The 21,598-nt window shown below is 40.9% G+C and overlaps 1 protein-coding gene across 10 annotated transcripts in view; it reads left to right on the top strand.

Moving 5' to 3' along the window:
• The window catches only part of LOC102077468 (COP1-interactive protein 1), a 50,858-nt gene that overhangs the window by 14,158 nt on the left and 15,102 nt on the right, over nt 1–21,598 (top strand). Inside the window, exon 1 of one of the 10 annotated variants that reach the window (XM_025900968.1) lies at nt 10,151–10,193. The exons of the other annotated variants lie outside the window; for them this stretch is intronic. The gene's annotated coding sequence lies outside the window, so the exon portion shown is untranslated. Of the gene's footprint in view, nt 1–10,150; nt 10,194–21,598 lie in introns of those variants that run through there. 10 annotated transcript variants of the gene reach the window in all.

Here is a 21,598-nt window from a genome sequence, read left to right as displayed (position 1 = left end):
TGCAGCGAATCTCGCCCCGCGTTTGAGACAAGCTTCATATATGTACCTCATTTTGTGCGGCTGGATCAGAATGTGTGCTATGACTTTTGGTGTTTATAACTATTATAGTTTTTTAATATTAATATTTTAGTGAAAATTTTCCGCGCCTCTCTGCCTAACAGTTTTGACAATAGGGTTACATATGTTAGATCATTTTGTGCGGCTGGAGCTGGACTAGTATGGTATACACTTTGTGTTCATGACTTTTATAGTTTTTGAAATATTTAGATTTTAGTGCAAATTTAGGCCAATTTCCATAGAAACAGACTTTATTTGTGGTGGGTTGGCTCTCTCTAGTGTATACGGGAGTAGTACGGCCGAAATCTGTATGCTTGTTTTTAAACTCAATATCCCATAATGCATAGCACGCCTCTGCCGAGTTCAACAATGGGGACACCTCTTCGTTTTAAACGTCTTTTATTCGTGTTTCTAGGTCACAAAATGAACTTTTAAGATATTTTCAGGCGAGAATGTAGGTGTGTAAACTTCAAATATCTGCTCGTTTGTCAAAACATCCCATATTATATCTGACGATGTTGCCGGCTAACTAGCTAGCGTGGCTAGCGACCCTTCGAGCACCCGGGCTTGCCTTCAGTGAGACTGCTGACCATCACCTGTTCGCTCGCCAACAGACTGTCTTAGGTGGACTTATTTTTCGTTTATATGGGCCGATGATGCTGGTCGATGTGAAATAATAACTGAGTTGTTTGGTCTTGGCTAACGCGCAGCTACAACAGAGAGCAGCTATCTACCGGTGTGTGTCAGAAAAACATGCGGGAACGAGACATAGGAGGCGGCGAGGGGACCGCCGATCGACCGGTGGTAGATCGTGGATCAGGCAAACCTAAGGCGGAGCGTGAGGTGAACTGAATTTCAGGTAAGAAGTTATGAATTGCACAGGAGTTTCTATAGAGCTGTGTGCGCGCTAAGTTACTGACGTTGAACTTTATTTTATTCATAACGGTTTAGTCCGTAGAGTTGCCGTACAAACGGAATCGTCCCACATTCAGAGAAAATATTACATTTATTCTGTCGTTATGAAGCCTCCCCTGTCATTCTCTGGCCTGTTTGCAACTTCAATCGTGAAACTGATCAACGATCGGCTTTTCGCTCTTGTTTATCGCGCTAAACAACAGCAGCACGTTTAAGCTTGATCAGCTGTTGTTAGAATTCATTTGATTTTAATTTTGCGGCTGGTCCAAACCAGGAGATGTCCTTACTGAATCATCAGAGCTGAACTGGTGATGGAGAAACAGGTTTACCCTTTACAGGGCTCGCAAAATCGCTAGCCCGACGTCCCGGGGCTAGCGATTTTTCCAGTCGGGCTACCAAAATCCATCTCAGCCTGCCCGTCGGGCTATCATGGGAGGGAAAGATATGTCAATGCTTTTGCATTCTTTCGCAAATGTAGCTGAGTAATTATGTCATCGGCATCGATGAGCCACTGTCAATATGTGACACATTGAAATCGCGTTTGAATTTGCGCTTGTTTTTTGCTTTCACTTTCACTTTGCGCTAACTGTGTGTAGAGAGCGACAGCACTAATTGGTAAGTCACAGATTATTGCACACCACTTCCTCTGACATCGTCTTATCAATCGTTAGCTTACTATCAAACATGACAAGTGAAATCTCCTGCAGCAAGCTTAAACGTGATAGAGGCTGATTACGCAGAGAATTGCTGATCGTTATGTAAATATGCATGTAAGAGCAGATGGATTTAAGCAGGTATTTTAGTTCTGCAGAGCCAAACAGAGAGGTCAGGGTGAAGAAGGGGCAGCAAAGAAAAGCCAACCACAAAACGGAAAAGTTATGACAAATCAGACTATGAGGGAAAAAGAAAGCGCAGCTTTATGGTTTCATGGACTAAAGAATTTATGTGGCTGGAATACGACGAGCTAAATAACCTCATGTTCTGCGGGTGTGTTGTGAGTTCCCTCGATTTCTGAGTCGACAAGCGCCTTGTTACTGGGACCAGTCATTTTAAGAAAGACCCCATCAGAACCCATGACAAATGCAAGAAATGCATTATTGCCCAGTCTGCAATATCTTTCCAGAACAAACACCAATTGCAAAAAGCATACTAAAAATAAACCAAGCATAACAAGAAGTCCTGAAAAATCTGTTTAGAACAGCCTACTATGTTGCAAAGAGTGAACTACCACTGACAAAATTTAGCAGTCTTTGCAAACTTCAAAAAGCAAATGGCCTAGATCTTGGTTGCACTTGCTCTTACCTGTGATTTCAGTGGAAATGTCAAAAAAGGATCTGACACAGACTGATTCCTGTTGTACAGTTCTTACAAGTTCATAGAAATTTGTTCAATTAGAACCAAATATTTGAGTGATGATTGAAATTGTTGTTGTAATTTGTGTTTTAATATTTTTAGATTGATGTTTTGTTTCCTTTACAGTATTATACTTTAATGTATAATATTGTAAGGAAACAAAACATCAATCAAAAAATTGTCCTCTTTTTTTTTTTATTCGGGCTACTTAAATTTATTACCAAAACTGAAGAGTGCCTCCCGAAGGGCTACCAGGATTTGAAATTTTGCGAGCCCTGCTTTAGGTGACATGAATGAGTTGAAGGGAAGTTATGAACTGTTTCTCAGAGACAAATAAACACCCAGCTCCTGTTTTTGTGTAGCTGACAGCTGGTAACTGTGCAGGGGCGGATCTAGCAAAGCTTTTGCCAGGGGGCCAGGTAGGGCATTAACAGGGAAAGGGGACACAAAGATATACTTTTCTTTCTTACTCTCGTATAAAATATTTAGCTTTTTATTAAATAGTTATCTGCATCTTACAACCAAGTTTGTATAATAATACACAGTTTGGCTGTAGACCATGTTATCATTTACTGTGTAAAATAACAAAAACAAAAAGTAAATGCAAAAGTGCATAAATATTTATTTTACTTGTTTGATGTGTGTGGCGGGGCGTGGTCTGCAGTGCCGCTGCAGGGGAGGTGGACCCACGGGCGTAAAGTCTGTGCTCTTTCGGCTGTTTTTTGGGTGTGTGTCGGGCTGTCAGTTGAAAAGCTACAGCCGGCTGTGTGGGTACACCAAGCATGTGTGAAAAGTGGTCCATACGTAATGCTTCAAAGAGTGTTCATGCAAACATTGTCGGGTCTGCCGTGGTACAATGGGACTTCTGCTCATGAACCTGTGTGCACAGCATCTGCAAATCGGGGCTGTGCAAGTCACTTCATCTTTACCCAAAACTGTAAGCTGTCATCTGTGAGGCGGAGCGGTGTTTGTTTTTACCATAGTTCACGGTGGAGAATGGCTGCTCTTCTGAGTTTTGCTCTCTGTAGCCGTATGAATGTCAAACTACACTGATTCGCAGCGGCATAGGCACACATAAAATTTCTTCTGAAATTTTCGCTTTCTAGTTCTTATTATTATTATTATTTTCCTTTTTCCGCCTGAAATTTTGCAGTGTATCTCGACCCGCAGTTTTGAGACAAGCTTCATATATGTTACCTCATTTTGTGCGGCTGGATCTGGAATGGTGTGCTATGACTTTTGGTGTTTATGAATTTTATAGTTTTTTAAATATTAATATTTTAGTGAAAATTTTTCCCGCGCTCCTCTGCCAAACAGCTTTGACAATAGGGTTACATATGTTACATCATTTTGTGCGGCTGAAGCTGGACTAGTATGGTCTGACTTTTGGTGTTTATAACTTTTATAGTTTTTGAAATATTTAGATTTTAGTGCAAATTTGGGCCAATTCATCTTTTGGCGCCAAATAAACAGACTTCATTTGTGGTGTGTTGGCTCTCTCTAGTGGTATGCCGGGAGTGGTACAGCCTGTCTACCCTTATTTGGATACCGTAATGATGACAATTTCAACGGTGCGCACAGCGTCGCTGCTTTCAGGAGCCATTGGAATTTTTAAGGTTGCGCAAATCATTCAAAAGTTACGGTAATGCTTGGTGGAAAACTCAATATCCCACAATTCATAGCACGCCTCTACAGAGTGAACAATGGCGGCCACCACTTCGTTTATATGTCTTTTATTCGTTTTCTAGGTCACAAATAAGCTTTTAAGATATTTTCAGGCGAGAATGTAGGTGTGTAAACTTCAAATATCTGCTTGTTTTATCAGACATCCCATATTTAGCGACAGTGCTCTGACGACGTCGGTCCTGCCTGACAGCTAGCCGGCTACCTAGCTAGCTGCCGCACTTGGCTGCAAATGGATAGCGAGGGGACTCTCTCTCTCTCGCTAGCTAGCACGACGGGAGTTTATATACAGCTGTGTGCGCGCTAAGTTACTGACGTTGGACTTTATTTTATTCATAATGGTTAGTTCGTAGAGTTGCCGTACAAACGGAATCGTGCCACATTCACAGAAAATATTATGATTTATTCTGTCGTTACGAAGCCTCCCCTGTCATTCTCTGCCTGTTGCAACTTCAATCATGAAACTGATCAATGATCGGCTTTTCGCTCTTGTTTGTTTATCGCCTAAACAACAGCTGCACGTTTAAGCTTGATCAGCTGTTGTTAGAATTCATTTGCTTCTAATTTCTAGTATCAGCTGATGTCGATGTGGAAAAAAATAACTGAGTTGTTTGGTGTGGAGCTACAACAGAGGCAGCTATCCACCGGTGTGTGACAGAAAGGACATGCCGCGAACGAGACATAAAAGGCGGTGAGGCTACCGCCGATCGACCGGTGTTTGCTAACGCGGAGGTCAATCGTGGATCAGGGAAAGCGAAGGCAGGAGCGTGAGGTGAACTGAATTTCAGGTAAGAAGTTATGACCTGCACTCTATTTGGTCAGATATAAACCGAGTTTAGGTGTAGTTTATTTAGCAACAGTTCTCTTATGTGTTGCTGATAGCCGGCTAGCTAGCTAGCGCCGCTAGCATAGTTAGCTAGCGCCGCTAGCAACCCTTGGTGAAAAGCACCCAGGCTTGGCTTATATTGAGGCGGGTGAAACTCGTGTCAGCACCCGGTCGCTCTCTATTTGGGTCAGATATAAACCGAGTTTAGGTGTAGTTTATTTAGCAGCAGTTCTCTTATGTGTTGCTGATAGCCGGCTAGCTAGCTAGCGCCGCTAGCATAGTTAGCTCGCGCCGCTAGCAACCCTTCGTGAAAAAGCACCCAGGCTTGGCTTATATTGAGGCGGGTGAAACTCGTGTCAGCACCCGGTCGCTCTCTATTTGGGTCAGATATAAACCGAGTTTAGGTGTAATTTATTTTCGTTGACCTTTTACAATCGTAATGCCACGGGAGTTTATATACAGCTGTGTGCGCACTAAGTTACTGACGTTGGACTTTATTTTATTCATTAGGGTTAGTTCATAGAGTTGCCGTGCTGTACAAACGGAATCGTCCCACATTCAGAGAAAACATTATGATTTATTCTGTCGTTACGAAGCCTCCCCTGTCATTCTCTCGCGTGTTGAAACGTCAATCATGAAACTGATCAATGATCGGCTGTTCGCTCTTATTTATCGCGCTAAACAACAGCAGCACGTTTAAGCTTGATCAGCTGTTGTTAGAATTCTTTTGATTTTAATTTCTAGTATCAGCTGATGTTTGCTGGAGCATGAAGATGAAATCAGGAGATGTCCTTACTGAATCATCAGAGCTGAACTGGTGATGGAGAAACAGGTTTACACTTTAGGTGACATGAATGAGTTGAAGGGAAGTTATGAGTTGTTTCTGAGAGACAAAGACCAAGCTCCTTTTTTGTGTAGCTGACAGCTGGTAACTGTGCAGGGCGGATCTAGCAAAGCTTTTAGGGGGGGCATTAACAGAGAAAGGTGGACACAAAGATATACTTTTCTTTCTTACTCTCATATAAAATATTTAGCTTTTATTAAATAGTTATCTGAATCTCACAACCAAAGTTTGTATAATAATACACAGGATTGGCTGTAGACCAGGGGTGGGCAATTCCAGGCCCCGAGGGCCGGTGTCCCTGCAGGTTTTAGATGTGTCCTTGAACCAACACAGCTGATTTAAATGGCTAAATTAGCTCCTCAACATATCCTGTTCTCCAAAGGCCTGATAACGAACTAATCATGTGATTCAGGTGTGTTGACCCAAGGTGAGATCTAAAACCTGCAGGACACCGGCCCTCGGGGCCTGGAATTGCCCACCCCTGCTGTAGACCATTGTTCATAATTCAGAACACTGTGTAAAAATAACAAAAACAAAAAGTGAATGCATGTGTGAAAAGTGGTCTATAATGTAATGCTTCAAAGTGTGTTCATGCAAACATTGTCGGGTCTGCCGTGGTACAATGGGACTTCTGCTCATGAACCTGTGTGCACAGCGTCTGCAAATCGGCGCTGTACAAAGTAACTTCATCTTTACACAAAACTGTAAGCTGTCATCTGTGAAGCGTGAGCGGTGTTTGTTTTTACCATAGTTCATGGTGGAGAATGGCTGCTCTTCTGAGTTTTGCTCTCTGTAGCCGTATGAATGGCAAACTACAGTGATTAGCAGCGGCATAGGCACACATAAAATTTCTTCTGAAATTTTCGCTTTCTAGTTATTATTATTATTCTCCAGTTTCCGCCTGAAATTTTGCAGCGAATCTCGCCCCGCAGTTTTGAGACAAGCTTCATATATGTTACCTCATTTTGTGCGGCCGGATCTGGAATGGTGTGCTATGACTTTTGGTGTTTATGAATTTTATAGTTTTTTAAATATTAATATTTTAGTGAAAATTTTCCCGCGCTCCTCTGCCGAACAGTTTTGACATTAGGGTTACATATGTTAGATCATTTTGTGCGGCTGGAGCTGGACTATTATGTCATGACTTTTGGTGTTCATAACTTTTATAGTTTTTTAAATATTAATATTTTAGTGCAAATTTAGGCCAATTCATCTTTTGGCGCCAAATAAACAGACTTCATTTGTGGTGTGTTGGCGCCATCTTTTGGTCCCATTGAAACAAATTTCAAACTTCATTTGTGGTGTGTTGGTTCTCTCTAGTGGTATGCCGGGAGTGGTACAGCCTGTCTACCCTTATTTGGATACCGTAATGATGACAATATCAATGGCGCGCACAGCCTCGCTGCTTTCAGGAACCATTGGAGATTTTAAGGTTGCGCGAACCATTGAATAGTTACGGAAAACACAATGGCTTCTATGCTTGGTGGAAAACTCCATATCCCACAATTCATAGCATGCCTCTACCGAGTCAAACAATGGCGGACACCACTTCGTTTTATATGTCTTTTATTCGTGTTTCTAGGTCACAAAATACACTTTTAAGATATTTTCAGGCGAGAATGTAGGTGTGTAAACTTCAAATATCTGCTCGTTTTATCAAGACATCCCATATTAGCGACAATTCTCTTAAGTTTTGCTGATAGCCGGCTAGCTAGCTAGCTAGCTAACGCCCCTTCGTGAAAAACCACCCAGGCTTGGCTGATAGTGAGGTGGCTAAAATTTGTTTAATCGCCCGATCGCTCGGCAAGGGTCTGTGTCTTAGCTGGACTTATTTTTCGTTTATATGGGCCGATGATGCTGGTCGATGTGGAAAAAATAACTGAGTTGTTTGGTGGTGGAGCTACAACAGAGGGCAGCTATCCACCCGTGTGTGACAGAAAGGACATGCCGCGAACGAGACATACAAGGCGGTGAGGCTACCGCCGATCGACCGGTGTTTGCTAACGCGGAGGTCAATCGTGGATCAGGGAAAGCGAAGGCAGGAGCGTGAGGTGAACTGAATTTCAGGTAAGAAGTTATGACCTGCACTCTATTTGGGTCAGATATAAACCGAGTTTAGGTGTAGTTTATTTTCGCTGTGCTGACTTTTTCAATCACTTACAATAACTCGCACTGCGTGCTAGCTAGCACTATGGAGTTTGTATACAGCTGTGTGCGGGCTAAGTTACCGATGTTACCGATGTTGAACTTTATGACAGCCTCCCCTGTCATTCTCTCGCCTGTTGAAACTTCAGTCATGAAACTGATCAATGATCGGCTTTTCTCTCTTGTTTGTTTATCGCGCTAAACAACAGCAGCACGTTTAAGCTTGATCAGCTGTTGTTAGAATTCTTTTGCTTTTAATTTCTAGTATCAGCTGATGTTTGCTGGAGCATGAAGATGAAATCAGGAGATGTCCTTACTGAATCATCAGAGCTGAACTGGTGATGGAGAAACAGGTTTACCCTTAGGTGACATGAATGAGTTGAAGGGAAGTTATGAACTGTTTCTGACAGACAAATATACACCAAGCTCCTTTTTTTGTGTAGCTGACAGCTGGTAACTGTGCAGGGGCGGATCTAGCAAAGCTTTTGCCAGGGGCCAGGTAGGGCATTAACAGAGAAAGGTGGACACAAAGATATACTTTTCTTTCTTACTCTCATATAAAATATTTAGCTTTTATTAAATAGTTATCTGAATCTTACAACCAAAGTTTGTATAATAATACACAAGATTGGCTGTAGACCATTGTTCATCATTCAGAACACTGTGTAAAAATAACAAAAACAAAAAGTGAATGCAAAAGTGCATAAATATTTATTTTACGTGTTTGATGTGTGTGGCGGGGCGTGGTCTGCAGTGCCGCTGCAGGGGAGGTGGACCCACCTGAGCGGCACCTGCAATCACGCCTCTCGGGCGTAGTCTGTGCTCTCTCGGCTGTTTTTGGGTGTGTGTCGGGCTGTGAGTTGAAAAGCTACAGCCGGCTGTTTGGGTACACCAACCATGTGTGAAAAGTGGTCCATAACGTAATGCTTCAAAGCGTGTTCATGCAAACATTGTCGGATCTGCCGTGGTACAATGGGACTTCTGCTCATGAACCTGTGTGCACAGCGTCTGCAAATCGGCGCTGTACGAAGTAACTTCATCTTTACACAAAACTGTAAGCTGTTATCTGTGAAGCGTGAGCGGTGTTTGTTTTTACCATAGTTCATGGTGGAGAATGGCTGCTCTTCTGAGTTTTGCTCTCTGTAGCTGTATGAATGGCAAACTACACTGAATAGCAGCGGCATAGGCACACATAAAATTTCTTCTGAAATTTTCGCTTTCTAGTTATTATTATTATTCTCCAGTTTCCGCCTGAAATTTTGCAGCGAATCTCGCCCCGCAGTTTTGAGACAAGCTTCATATATGTTACCTCATTTTGTGCGGCTGGATCTGGAATGGTGTGCTATGACTTTTGGTGTTTATGAATTTTATAGTTTTTTAAATATTAATATTTTAGTGAAAATTTTCCCGCGCTCCTCTGCCGAACAGTTTTGACATTAGGGTTACATATGTTAGATCATTTTGTGCGGCTGGAGCTGGACTATTATGTCATGACTTTTGGTGTTTATGACTTTTATAGTTTTTTAAATATTAATATTTTAGTGCAAATTTAGGCCAATTCATCTTTTGGCGCCAAATAAACAGACTTCATTTGTGGTGTGTTGGCGCCATCTTTTGGTCCCATTGAAACAAATTTCAAACTTCATTTGTGGTGTGTTGGTTCTCTCTAGTGGTATGCCAGGAGTGGTACAGCCTGTCTACCCTTATTTGGATACCGTAATGATGACAATATCAATGGCGCGCACAGCCTCGCTGCTTTCAGGAACTATTGGAGGCTTTAAGGTTGCGCGAACCATTGAATAGTTACGGTAAACACAATGGCTTCTATGCTTGGTGGAAAACTCCATATCCCACAATTCATAGCACACCTCTGCCGAGTTAAACAATGGCGGCCACCACTTCGTTTTATATGTCTTTTATTAGTGTTTCTAGGTCACAAAATAAACTTTTAAGATATTTTCAGGCGAGAATGTAGGTGTGTAAACTTCAAATATCTGCTTGTTTTATCAAGACATCCCATTATTAGCGACAGTGCTCTGACGACCTCGGTCCTGCCTGACAGCTAGCCGGCTACCTAGCTAGCTGCCGCACTTGGCTGCAAATGGACAGCGAGGGGACTCTCTCTCTCCTTTCACCTCCCCGGTCTCTCGCAAATGCTCGCACAGAATCGGAGTTACAGCTGGATGTGGAAAAAATAACTGAGTTGTTTGGTGGTGCTATAATGCGGAGCTACAACAGTGGGCAGCTATCCACCGGTGTATGACAGAAAGGACATGCCGCGACCGCCGATCGACCGGTGTTTCCTAACGCGGAGGTCAATCGTGGATCAGGGAAAGCGAAGGCAGGAGCGTGAGGTGAACTGAATTTCAGGTAAGAAGTTATGACCTGCACTCTATTTGGGTCAGATATAAACCGAGTTTAGGTGTAGTTTATTTAGCAGCAGTTCTCTTATATGTTGCTGATAGCCGGCTAGCTAGCTAGCTAGCGCCGCTAGCATAGTTAGCTAGCACCGCTAGCGACCCTTCGTGAAAAAGCACCCAGGCTTGGCTTATATTGAGGCGGGTGAAACTCGTGTCAGCACCCGGTCGCTCGCCGACAGTATGTGTTTTAGCTGGACTTATTTTTCGTTTATATGGGCAGATGATGCTGGAAACCGAAGGCAGGAGCGTGAGGTGAACTGAATTTCAGGTAAGAAGTTATGAACTGCACTCTATTTGGGTCAGATATAAACCGAGTTTAGGTGTAATTTATTTTCGTTGACCTTTTACAATCGTACTGCCACGGGAGTTTATATACAGCTGTGTGCGCACTAAGTTACTGACGTTGGACTTTATTTTATTCATTAGGGTTAGTTCATAGAGTTGCCGTGCCGTACAAACGGAATCGTCCCACATTCAGAGAAAACATTATGATTTATTCTGTCGTTACGAAGCCTCCCCTGTCATTCTCTCGCCTGTTGAAACGTCAATCATGAAACTGATCAATGATCGGCTGTTCGCTCTTATTTATCGCGCTAAACAACAGCAGCACGTTTAAGCTTGATCAGCTGTTGTTAGAATTCTTTTGATTTTAATTTCTAGTATCAGCTGATGTTTGCTGGAGCATGAAGATGAAATCAGGAGATGTCCTTACTGAATCATCAGAGCTGAACAGGTGATGGAGAAACAGGTTTACCCTTAGGTGACATGAATGAGTTGAAGGGAAGTTATGAACTGTTTCTGAGAGACAAACACCAAGCTCATTTTTTTGTGTAGCTGACAGCTGGTAACTGTGCAGGGGCGGATCTAGCAAAGCTTTTGCCAGGGGGCCAGGTAGGGCATTAACAGAGAAAGGTGGACACAAAGATATACTTTTCTTTCTTACTCTCATACAGGGAGTGCAGAATTATTAGGCAAGTTGTATTTTTGAGGAATAATTTTATTATTGAACAACAACCATGTTCTCAATGAACCCAAAAAACTCATTAATATCAAAGCTGAATGTTTTTGGAAGTAGTTTATAGTTTTAGCTATTTTAGGGGGATATCTGTGTGTGCAGGTGACTATTACTGTGCATAATTATTAGGCAACTTAACAAAAAACAAATATATACCCATTTCAATTATTTATTTTTACCAGTGAAACCAATATAACATCTCCACATTCACAAATATACATTTCTGACATTCAAAAACAAAACAAAAACAAATCAGCGACCAATATAGCCACCTTTCTTTGCAAGGACACTCAAAAGCCTGCCATCCATGGATTCTGTCAGTGTTTTGATCTGTTCACCATCAACATTGCGTGCAGCAGCAACCACAGCCTCCCAGACACTGTTCAGAGAGGTGTACTGTTTTCCCTCCTTGTAAATCTCACATTTGATGATGGACCACAGGTTCTCAATGGGGTTCAGATCAGGTGAACAAGGAGGCCATGTCATTAGTTTTTCCTTCTTTTATACCCTTTCTTGCCAGCCACGCTGTGGAGTACTTGGACGCGTGTGATGGAGCATTGTCCTGCATGAAAATCATGTTTTTCTTGAAGGATGCAGACTTCTTCCTGTACCACTGCTTGAAGAAGGTGTCTTCCAGAAACTGGCAGTAGGACTGGGAGTTGAGCTTGACTCCATCCTCAACCCGAAAAGGCCCCACAAGCTCACCTTTGATGATACCAGCCCAAACCAGTACTCCACCTCCACCTTGCTGGCGTCTGAGTGGGACTGGAGCTCTCTGCCCTTTACCAATCCAGCCACGGGCCCATCCATCTGGCCCATCAAGACTCACTCTCATTTCATCAGTCCATAAAACCTTAGAAAAATCAGTCTTGAGATATTTCTTGGCCCAGTCTTGACGTTTCAGCTTGTGTGTCTTGTTCAGTGGTGGTCGTCTTTCAGCCTTTCTTACCTTGGCCGTGTCTCTGAGTATTGCACACCTTGTGCTTTTGGGCACTCCAGTGATGTTGCAGCTCTGAAATATGGCCAAACTGGTGGCAAGTGGCATCTTGGCAGCTGCACACTTGACTTTTCTCAGTTCATGGGCAGTTATTTTGCGCCTTGGTTTTTCCACACGCTTCTTGCGACCCTGTTGACTATTTTGAATGAAACGCTTGATTGTTCGATGATCACGCTTCACAAGCTTTGCAATTTTAAGACTGCTGCATCCCTCTGCAAGATATCTCACTATTTTTGACTTTTCTGAGCCTGTCAAGTCCTTCTTTTGACCCATTTTGCCAAAGGAAAGGAGGTTGCCTAATAATTATGCACACCTGATATAGGGTGTTGATGTCATTAGACCACACCCCTTCTCATTACAGAGATGCACATCACCTAATATGCTTAATTGGTAGGCGGCTTTCGAGCCTATACAGCTTGGAGTAAGACAACATGCATGAAGAGGATGATGTGGACAAAATACTCATTTGCCTAATAATTCTGCACTCCCTGTAAACACCAAGCTCCTTTTTTTGTGTAGCTGACAGCTGGTAACTGTGCAGGGGCGGATCTAGCAAAGCTTTTGCCAGGGGGCCAGATAGGGCATTAACAGAGAAAGGTGGACATAAAGATATACTTTTCTTTCTTACTCTCATATAAAATATTTAGCTTTTATTAAATAGTTATCTGAATCTCACAACCAAAGTTTGTATAATAATACACAGGATTGGCTGTAGACCATTGTTCATAATTCAGAACACTGTGTAGAAATAACAAAAAACAAAAAGTGAATGCATGTGTGAAAAGTGGTCTATAATGTAATGCTTCAAAGCGTGTTCATGCAAACATTGTCGGGTCTGCCATGGTACAATGGGACTTCTGCTCATGAACCTGTGTGCACAGCGTCTGCAAATCGGCGCTGTACGAAGTAACTTCATCTTTACACAAAACTGTAAGCTGTCATCTGTGAAGCGTGAGCGGTGTTTGTTTTTACCATAGTTCATGGTGGAGAATGGCTGCTCTTCTGAGTTTTGCTCTCTGTAGCCGTATGAATGGCAACTACAGTGATTAGCAGCGGCATAGGCACACATAAAATTTCTTCTGAAATTTTCGCTTTCTAGTTAGTTTTAAGGTTTGAAATCACCTCTAAAATTTTTGTTCTCGAATTGGTTCATCTAACTCTTTTGCTACAGATTCTGTCAGTGTTTTTAAATTGATCTTTTCTATGTATCTGAATTTTCATATAATGACTCGAAAAAATTGGCAAAGCAATTTGATTTGGTTTAGTAATTAGGGTTTAATCCGACTTCAACTTTTGAACCATATTACAAGATTGCTGTTTTCTGAGTCTTATTGCCAGCAATCTGCTAGCCCTACTACCCTGTCCGTACTTTTGTTTAATAAATCTTAAATTGCCCTCAATTTTTTCGTTTATTAAACTATTAAGCTCACTACGCAACACTTTGAGATCGGAAAGCAAATTGGCTGTTTGTGCTTTTTTGTGTTGTTGCTCTAGGTGTTTTATTTTGGCCTCCAATTCACACCGCCTGGCCTCCCTTGTTTTTTTTTTTCCTGGCACTTGCAAATGATATTATGCGACCTCTAATGTATGCCTTGGCGCAATCCCAGAGAGTTAAGGGCGATATCTCTGGAGTTGTATTCAACTCTAAGTATTTAGTTCAGTATGTATGAACTCACAAAGCTGGCTATCATTTAGGAGTGAGGCATTTAATCGCCAAAGTTTTAGTTTTGGTGTCAATCCTAAGTCCCATGAGAGTGATAGCGGTGCATGGTCAGATAGTGTAATTGGTAAAATTTCAATATTGTTAATTCTATGCTCTTCTGTTTTAGAGGTAAAAAAGAAATCTATCCTGGAATAGGATGCATGTCTATGCGAGTAAAAAGTATAATCTCTGACTCTAGGAAACCTATTTCTCCAAACATCAATTAGTCCCAGTTCAGTAAAGTATTTTAGAGCTTTACTCATTTGCGACGCATGGCTTTTAGAACTTGGTTGTTTATCCATATAAGGTGACAAGACACAGTTAAAAGCCCCTCCAAGCAATAAAATACCAGAGCATTTTTGAAGCACTATATTAAAAATTGTATGTATGAACTTTGGCTCATCCTCATTAGGGGCATAGATATTGATGAGGGAAACCAGTACTCCATTAATAGAGCCATTGACCATAATGTACCTTCCATCTGAGTCTGTATATGTAGTGAGTGGGGTGAAATTGATCTGTTTGTGTACTAGGATAGCCACACCTCTTTTCCTGCCAGATTTGTGAGATGAATAAAACACTTGTGTGCCCACGACCTTTTTAGCTTGTCATGCTCAACAACAGGTAAATGAGTCTCCTGCAAAAAAGCTATATGATAATTGAAACTTTTTATCTGGCCTAGTATTTTTTCCCTTTTGATAGGGCTGTGGAGGCCTTTGACATTATAACTTATAACTTTAAGCAACTCTATCTTCTTCTTCTTCTTCTTCTTCTTCTTCTTCTTCTTCTTCTTCTTCTTTTTTTTTTTATATAATTCAAGTATTTATTAGATTTTGCATTTTATAACAGCAAATACAAAAATGCAACAACCAAAAGCAAGAAGCAAACAAACAAAACACAAACAAAGCAAAAACAGTGAGGTTTTAACATCTGTTGTATTAGGCTCAAATGTCCAAGTCAGGTAGACATGTAGGTGCAAAAATTGTCCCACTGTTCCACCGCAGCTTCCGTCACATGATGCAACTTTCTCAACATCTTTTCGCAAGCAACATTCCCACTAATTCTTTCTTTCCACATTTTAAGCGTTGGAATATGTGAGTCCATCCAGTGTTCCAAGATGACACGGGCACATGTTACCACTGCAGTGCTTAACACTCTAAACTGGTGTTTATTTAATTGCGGCACCTCTCCTTTGTCTCTTAGTAGACATAACTTAGGACATAATTTAGGTGATCTGGGTAAGTTACAAAGTGTCCACCCCTGCAAATAATTCAATACAGTGTTCCAAACTGGAAAAACCAGCGGGCATTCCCAGCGGGCATGTATCAGAGTACCTTTGGCTTGTTGGTATTTCCAACACAAGTCATCTCTACCAATCCCCATTCTATACACCCTTGAAGGAGTATAATAGTATCTATTAAGAATTTTGTATTGAATAAATTTCCCCCTGGCTTCCCTAATGTATAATCCATTGTTCGACGATATAGAATCCCATGTACCTTCATCCATTGTACACCCCAGATCCCTTTCCCATGCTTTTTTTCAGGCTATTATTTATATTATTTTTAATCCATGGGCAAATATTATACCATTTCGCAGCTGTGCATAGAAATGGGGGTAGTAGCATAAAATTCTCTATCGGGTTACTTTCACATGTTATTGTAACTCCTCCTTTTAAACAGTTTCTTATTTGCAAATACTTCCAAAAATGACCGTTACCCTCCAAACGAAACTTATTTTTAATATCCTCATACGACATGAAAACACCCCCTTCAAATAGGTCACTAACAGTTCTGATACCTCTTCTTAGCCATTGTGTCCAGTAAACAGTCTGCTTACCAATTGTAATTTTAGGATTATACCACAAGGGGGCATACTTTTGTACATATGGCACAAGTTTATATTTCTTATGCACCTCCAATCATGCCATTTTCGAAAATTTCAAAATAGGGTTTTGCGTCTTACCGTGATTATTTACTTTTTGTGATAAAATATCAATTGGTGTGAATGGAGATGCAAACTCTTGTTTTATTAAAATCCAATCTATATTGTTTTTCTCTGCCCAATGTTTGCCCAATCTAGCCATTTCAAAAGAGATGCTATAATACTCTATATTGGGCAGGGCTAGTCCCCCTTCTGTCTTGGGTTGGGACAGTCGATTAATGTTAATACGGGGTTTACCACACTTCCAAAGAAAATCTTTTATCTTCATTTATACTTCATACTTCATTCCCTTGTCCACCCACTTAAATTTAAGGCCCGATATTAAGTTATAACTACAAGCCCGGGAAACTGGCATCACCTCTGATTTATGCCAATTAATTTTGTACCCCGAAAACATTGAGTATGTATTAATCACCTCTAATAGTTTTGTGATAGAATTAGTTGGGTCTTGGTTTAATACCAGCACATCATCTGCATACAGGAACAATTTGTGTTCTCTGCCTCCCCCGAATACACCTTTAATCTCTGCATTTTCTCTGATTTTAATAACTAATGGCTCTAAAAATATTGTAAATAGCAATGGGCTTAAATTGCATCCTTGACATGTTGATCTGGAAATACTACCCCATTCGTAAATACAGCCGCTTCTGGACCAGAGTATATGGTTTTAATCCATCTGCAAAAGCTGTCACCTATTCCAAACTTTTCCAGGGCTGTGAACAGAAAGTTCCACTCCACCCTATCAAAAGCTTTCTGTGCATCTAAAGATATAGCCAATACAGGATTTGTTATTTCTATTCAGCCACAGCAGGTGTAGTAATCTACTCATATTATCAGAGGCAGATCTATTCTTGATAAACCCTACTTGATCTTGATGAATAATTTGTGGTAGTACAAACTCCCCACCTTGTTGCTAAAACTTTGGATAGAATTTTGCAATCCCCATTGATTAAACTTATCGGTCTGTAATTACCTAGATCAGTTAAATCCTTGTCGCCTTTCGGAATTAGTGACATTACTACCTGATTAAAACTTGCAGGGAGTCGTCCAAATCCAAAAGCTTCATGTAATACTTTAGTTAGAAAAGGACATAGCAAATCTATAAATTTATGGTAAAATTCTGCTGGGAATCCATTTATTCCTGGTGACTTTCCAGCTTTCATTGCACGGATAGCTTCTTTTACTTCTACCTCAGTTAGGGGAGTTTCCAATTTGTCCCTAGCCTCTTGTGAAATTTTTGGTGTTTTCATTTTATCAAAGTATGCACTCAGCAGATCCATACTTACTTTGTTATCGGACGTGTATAAATCTTGATAAAATATTTTAAAAATTGTGTTGATCTCTGAAGAGGATGTAACTAATTTATCATCCTTTTTAATTGCCGTAATAACATTCTGATTGTCCATTTGCTTAAGGTGTCTGGCTAATAGCCTGCCTGTCTTCTCACCATTCTCATAGAAATTAGTTTTAAGACGAAAGAGGGCATACTCTGTTTTTTTTGTTATAAATTTCATGAAGTTCATATTTAAGCTGACAAATCTCTTTATATTTATTATCCTCAAATTTTCCTGCTAATTGTTTTTCCAATTTACTTTATAAAAATGTTGGAGCAAAATATCTTTTCCTTATTTTCTCTATTTTTCTTAGAACTATAGCCTTTACACTTTCCACGAATAAATGCCTTCAAAGCATCCCATACAATGGCCAGCCCAACATTCACCAACATTCATATCTTATATCCTCTTTTAGGGTTGATACAAATTTTTCGTCCTGCAATATGCTTGAGTTTAGTCTCCACCTACCCGTTCTGTTCTTTTCAACATTTAGATTTATGTGCAATTCTACCGGTGCGTGGTCTGTTAAAGCTATCACACCTATGTCACAGTTTATTACTAAATGGACACATGATTTAGAAATCAAAAAATAATCTATTTGGGAATATGTTTTATGCGAATGAGAGTAAAAGGTGTATTCTCTTTCCACAGGGTGAACAAGCCTCCAAATATCTACCACACTGAGATCTTCTTTTAAAGCATCTAACGCTGTCCCAGTTCTAGTACTTGAGGTTGCATTAATGGCACTTCTATCAATGTATTCGTCCATCACATTATTAAAGTCCCCACCTAACAGGATCTGGCCCTTCATGTTCCCCAGCATCTTGTTAACCTCATCCATAAAATGAGGTTCATCCCTGTTTGGGGCGTAAATATTGCACAAAACAACCTGAACTCCATTAATGAGAGAGAGAGCTAACACTCGCCTGTCTTCATCCCGGCTTTCCTTCAATAATACAAAGTTTAGTCTTTTATTAATAAGTATCATGACACCACGACTCTTGCTTGATATTGAGTTATGAAATACTTTCCCAACCCAATCCCCGAAAGTTCTCACGCACGAATTTCTCTGCCTCCTCAACGCTGTCAAAGCTCCTCTGTTGACCTTTCCATGTTAATTGAAGTCTTGCTGGATGTGCCAGGGTGTGCTTTATCTGATGCTGCCATAACCTCTTCATTACTGGGGAGAAAAGCTTCCTCTGCGCCGCTCGCTCCGCGGTCATATCTTCGTAAAATGACAAGCGGCAGTTCTCTCACAGTATTCCTTTCTTCTGCTTAGCGGTCATGAGAACTTTTTGTCGTGCAGTGTAACGGAGAAATCTCACCAGCACGGTTCAAGGTGGTTGACCAGGTCCCGGGCGTGGTCTCGTACTTCTGTGACATCTTTCCAGCTCATATTCCTCCCCTCGTAGACCTAGGCCATCCGCGAGTATCTTCATCACATAATCATTTATGCTGCCACTACTTTCCAAACCTTCTTCCAGACCGATAAGCCGAATATTCTTTCTGCGGTTTCTGTTTTCCTGGTCGTCTACTCGGGCCCATAGTTGTTCAAGCTTTTTAGCATTTTTGCCATTATCTTCTGTTATGCTCCTCATTTTGTCTTCCACATCTGAGATGCACTTATAGCGTTTTTAAATTCCACCATGTCTGACTTGATGTGAGATACATCGGCCGCAACACTAGTTAGGATAGCTCCAAGCTTAGTCATTTCGGCAAACAGGCCGCTTATGTCCATCTTTGGCCCTTCTTCTTGGCTAGCAGGGCTAACATTGGCACTGCTAGCATTACTAGCTAGCACTAGCTAGTAATGCTAGCAGTGCTAGCTAGTAATGTTTTTTTGCCCATGGTTTTTTTTTTTTGTTTGTTTGTTTGGGTTTTTTTTCTTTCCCCCCAATTTTCCCAGCATAACATTCCATATCAGATAGTGAGAAAATGATGGTGGAGTTGGGCGACCGTGGCTCAGGGGGTTGGGAAGCACATCTGTAACCGGAAGGTCGCCGGTTCGATCCCCGGGCTCTCTGTCCTGGTCGTTGTGTCCTTGGGCAAGACACCTTACCCTACCGCCTACTGGTGTTGGCCAGAGGGGCCGATGGCGCAATCCGGTTGTTCAGTCTGACGTCACTAGCCGTGTCTGGGCCTAAACTCTGCTGCAGGTCCATATATCAAATGATCACTGAGGCATTACTGAGAGTTAAAACACTGTCTCAAGTCTTTCATCTTTAATAAAATGATCAGTGTTCTGCTCTACCAGGTGTAACAATTGAGTTTAACATCCAGGCATCCATGAAAACGGAATTTATGACATTTAACGGAGTTAGAAGTTAGCAGGAAGTTAGCTCGCTAGCTTCTATCTAAATACAATATAGCATGTCCTGACTGCAGGGGTTTAGAAAAAAATTCAAACGTACAGCTCTGCTATAACTTCCAACATAAATGAAGACAGAAAACTAAACAGCAGTGACGTTTGTAGGGTTACTGAAGTTGGGCTAGCTGGTATATAATGATGTGCTACGTGACCGCTAGCGACACAGCTATGTTAGCATAATATAAACAAGCTAACTTTTTTTCCACTCGATAAAAGTTAACGTGAGTGTTCTCAGTGGTCAGGAGCAAATGTAATCGCATGGCAGGATGCTGTAAAAGGACCAAACTTCAGCCAGGAGAACAACTGAGATAATCCATCCACAATACGAGGTTAGTCATTAATATACTGCTGCATGGGCTGGGCTGTAGTTACATCGTAAGGTTTTAAAAACTGAGCTTAAATAAATGATTAGCGGTAATAAAAGCCGAGGGAAGTCAACGGTGATCACTGACTGTTTTTAGGAGCTTTTTGAGATTAAATAGAAGAAAATACAAAGCATTAAACATGTTAACAACACAAAAGCCATATTAAACGCAGACTACTTTAGGCCCGGAAGTAGGATTCGTCACGTCATCACTGAACAACCGGATATGGCAGCCTCGCTTCTGTCAGTCTGCCCCAGGGCAGCTGTGGCTACAACAGTCTCCACCAGTGTGTGAATGTGAGCGTGAATGAATAGTGGCATTGTAAAGCGCTTTGGGTGCCTTGAAAAGTGCTATATGAAATCCAATCCATTATTATTATAAGTCAATAGTCAACGGTGCAATAGACTTGCAATAGACTTAAATACTTGAAATGTGCAATTCCTATTTATTCTATTTATCCCTTTCGTATATTTCATTTATATATATGTGTGTGTGTGTGTGTGTGTATATGTGTGTGTGTGTATATATATATATATATATATATATATATATATATATATATATATATATATATATATATATATATATATATATATATATATAGTTAAAATCTCCCAGTTCTTTTAATCTTTGGGCTGAAGGAAGGACAATACTCGGTGTATAAATGCTCAATCAACAATTATTTATTTCCATATCATTCAACACTTAAGAGCATAAGAACCATCATGATGGGGAGAGTTGCCTGCAGAGGGTCACAGCAAGTCTCAAAATGGTGATGGGTTACTCAGCCTTTTATAGCCTCTAGTAGCCCCCACCTAGTCGTAAAAGCCTAAACATTCACATGTTTTCTGTCTTACGGCGCCTAAGTTATGACCTCGGCTCCCTGTCTTTCTGCTCTCTGTAAAGGTGGGGGTATGGAATGTGGTCTTCTCTTCTTCTATTCTAGACACAAGGTCTCCTGCACACAACATTCTCTTCATGATTCAGCAGTATGAAATGTCAAGAAACAGTGTAACACATTCAACAGTGTCGAATAATACAGGTCACTCAAATAGATCTAATGATTTTCACACTCTTTTAAGTCAGAAGTATAATGCAAACTAAAACTACATACTGATCACACACTCTATATTAAGGGGTATAATATGATCTACAGCAGTATCATAATTTCAACTACTTTGATTACAGATATAAGGTAACATATGATAACAGAATACTCTCACAATATATATATAAAAATATATAAATAAAATATTCTGCTCACGTTTTGTAACTTCTGTCGGTGCTGTGCTTTTGGAAACCGAATTTCCCAGAGGAACCCACCCGAGGGATTAATAAAGTCTTGTCTTCTCATCTCATCTCATCCCCCCCAACGCCATCGTGGAGATTGGGGTTTGCACGCTCTTCGTCTTAGTTCCTGTGGCCATGACTCTCAATAAATTCGAGGACACAGATCTAGCAAGTCACTGCAGTGAGGAAATGTATTATTTGGGAGCATTTAACTTTTTTAAAACTAATGTAGGGTCGACGGGGGTCAGAGACTCTCTATGGTGCGGCCATTCCCAAACGCTCCATCACGTGACTCTAAGCAACTCCATCTTGACTGTTTAGGGTTAAGTTTGAGAGATAT

Source organism: Oreochromis niloticus, linkage group LG19 (genome assembly GCF_001858045.2).
Source record: "Oreochromis niloticus isolate F11D_XX linkage group LG19, O_niloticus_UMD_NMBU, whole genome shotgun sequence".
Lineage (NCBI taxonomy): Eukaryota > Metazoa > Chordata > Actinopteri > Cichliformes > Cichlidae > Oreochromis > Oreochromis niloticus.
This window is presented reverse-complemented; position numbering and strand designations above follow the sequence as displayed.